Source organism: Gossypium raimondii, chromosome 9 (genome assembly GCF_025698545.1).
Source record: "Gossypium raimondii isolate GPD5lz chromosome 9, ASM2569854v1, whole genome shotgun sequence".
NCBI lineage: Eukaryota > Viridiplantae > Streptophyta > Magnoliopsida > Malvales > Malvaceae > Gossypium > Gossypium raimondii.
The window spans coordinates 18053385-18055938 of record NC_068573.1 but is presented as its reverse complement, the minus strand read 5'-3'; the positions used below and the strand labels follow the sequence as shown (position 1 = coordinate 18055938).

The following is a 2554-nucleotide window of genomic DNA, read 5'->3' as shown; positions in this document are numbered from 1 at the left end:
TAGACCTCACAGCACACAACACTCCACCTTGCCAATAGACCACATGCTTTTTTTGTATCACATTTTATCTTCAATTAATAAAAAGGTCTAAAGGCCAAAGTCTAGGTTCCTTTAAAAGAAAACCAAAATAAATAGCAAGAGCCAAGACTTGAACCCAAGCTCCCTTGCAACCTTACTGACGGCACAACCACTAGACCACATGCTTCCTTATATCATTTTTTAACACAATAATTTAAAAGGCCTACAACCAAGCATCCAGAGTTTTATCCATTTAAAACCAAAATTTTTGCTAAAGCCCAAGTTTGAACCTAGGACTTTTCCAACTCCTCTCAGGACCCTTAACCACTAAAGCAAATATACTTTTGTGTTAATTCCTAGCTCACATAAACTTTTATGCTCAGCTTCCTAACCGGTCCCTTGCTCAAGGCCCAATACTTCTAGGCCCAAATTCTGGGGCGTTATAGGTTATCATTGAAACCATTAACAATTATGTTCTTAAGCATAGAAGAGATAGAGGATACCTGGGCTGCCAAAGAAGGAAGTGTGTCTGCTTCATGTACTCCTGCTACTCGTCTTTCTGAGGCTGCTCAGTTGGTTGGTCACTGATAGTTATTGTTGGCAATTCTTTCAATAATATCATAAGCATTGTTATAAGACTTAGAAAGTAGGGCTACATCTGCCGAAGAGTCCACAATCATTCTATTATGAATATTGAAACCAATATAGAAAGTCTTCATTTGAACGTAGTAAGGAATGTCGTGATGAGGGCATTTTAGTAATAACTCCTTCGAACTGCCTTCATGCCTCATATAAAGATTCTTCATCAAGTTGCTGAAATGAAGTGATTTCATTTCGGATCTTGGCGGTTGAAGATGATGGGAAATATTTCACTAAGAAACGTTAAACCAACTCCTGCCATGTAGTTATGGAACCGGACGGTAGGGAGTTCAACCACACTTGTGCTCTTTCTCTTAAAGAGTATGGAAATAATATCAGTCTCAATACGTCCTAAATCACCCTAACTAGTTTAAATTAGTCACTTACTTTTATGACTAGCCAACGATAAAGATGTGGATCCTCAGTAAGAATCCCACTAAATTGACCCATATTTTGAACCATTTGGAACATAACCGACTTCAGCTCAAATTGTTGTTCCTCGATTCTTGGTCTCCTAATACTCGAATTGAGCTCGTTGAATAGAGGAATGGCATATTGTCGAATGGCACAGTTTCTATCATTAGCAACAATGATCAGATTATGAGTATTATAAACAAATGTTCCTCCTGGATTTTGGTTTTGATTTTCAAAATTCATCTATTTAGTACTTCTTTGGTTCACTTGTCTTCTTCTTTATCTGAAAGTCATTTCAATTTTAGGGTTTACGAGGAGTAAGTCAATAATTTGATCAATACTCTTAAACACTTAAAACAAAGACAAAAAAATATGGATTTAAAATTTAACAAAAAAAAGACCAAAATGCAAAATTAACAATTTCACAAATAATGTCTTTTAAAATAGTCCTTGGCAATGGCGCCAAAAACTTTGAACGACGGAAATGTTCAAGTGTACACATCGCAACAAGTAATAAAGTGACAAGTAAATATTGAGTTATCGTACCCACAGAGACCATGAAAGAAAAATATTTATGAAGTGTAAATCAAACACTTTGGTGGTTAAAAATATTTTTATTTTGAGGAAGTGATTAAAAACTAAAATTTAACTAAGTAAAATAAAATAAAAATAAAAATTTCAATGCATGATTTCAAAATATGGTTTTAATCAAGATGACATAATTGTGCTAGATTGATTACATTCCTTAACTTAGAATTACTAAACCCATTTTCATCTTGTTATGGATATTTTCACGGCAACTTGGTAATTTGTTAACTAAATTAATCAATCTCTTAAACATTTTTTCAATGTCAATTGAAACAATTAATCAATCTTCATAAGCACATATAAGATTAAGTGAGGCAACAATATATTTTTATATTGAAATAGTTTAATCATAGTAATCTTGCAAGTTATGCAAGGCTAATGTATAGTTTAATACCGTTGCTAATTTAACATTCAACTACCTTAGAAGATTAAACATGCACAAATTAAATAATATGTCAATTAATTATAATTTCAATACGTTTAATAATTCATTCCTTCATTACCTTACATTTTATAATGCAAGTATAACATAAGTATGGTTTTATTTAATTGAAAAACTTACCAAGGCCGATAATAACTGTAACACCCCATACCCGTATTCCTTACCGGAACAGAGTATGAGGTATTACTAAATTTTTAAAAAATTTCGACAGCATTCCTACTTATTTTTGCTTAAACCTCCTGCAAATTTAGAACACATTCCAATATACCCACCAATTTCATTTGTATAAACACACATACAGTTTAACTATTAATAAACACTACATTTAAAAGGGAACCATAACATATATTTACATGATGATCCCACATTACATAAATTGTCTATACATGCCATAAAATTTCGGAACACTAGTAGTAAAATACCCCAAATGTGAAGGATAGTGTAGATGATTGT

At 32.6% G+C, this 2554-nt stretch overlaps 1 non-coding gene across 1 annotated transcript; it reads left to right on the top strand.

The window, feature by feature from the left end:
- Positions 1-753: 753 nt before the first annotated feature.
- Positions 754-861, top strand: LOC128032882 (small nucleolar RNA R71). Its single transcript, XR_008189223.1, has one exon. It is a non-coding gene; the product is annotated as a small nucleolar RNA R71 (small nucleolar RNA).
- The last annotated feature ends 1693 nt before the right edge of the window (positions 862-2554 follow it).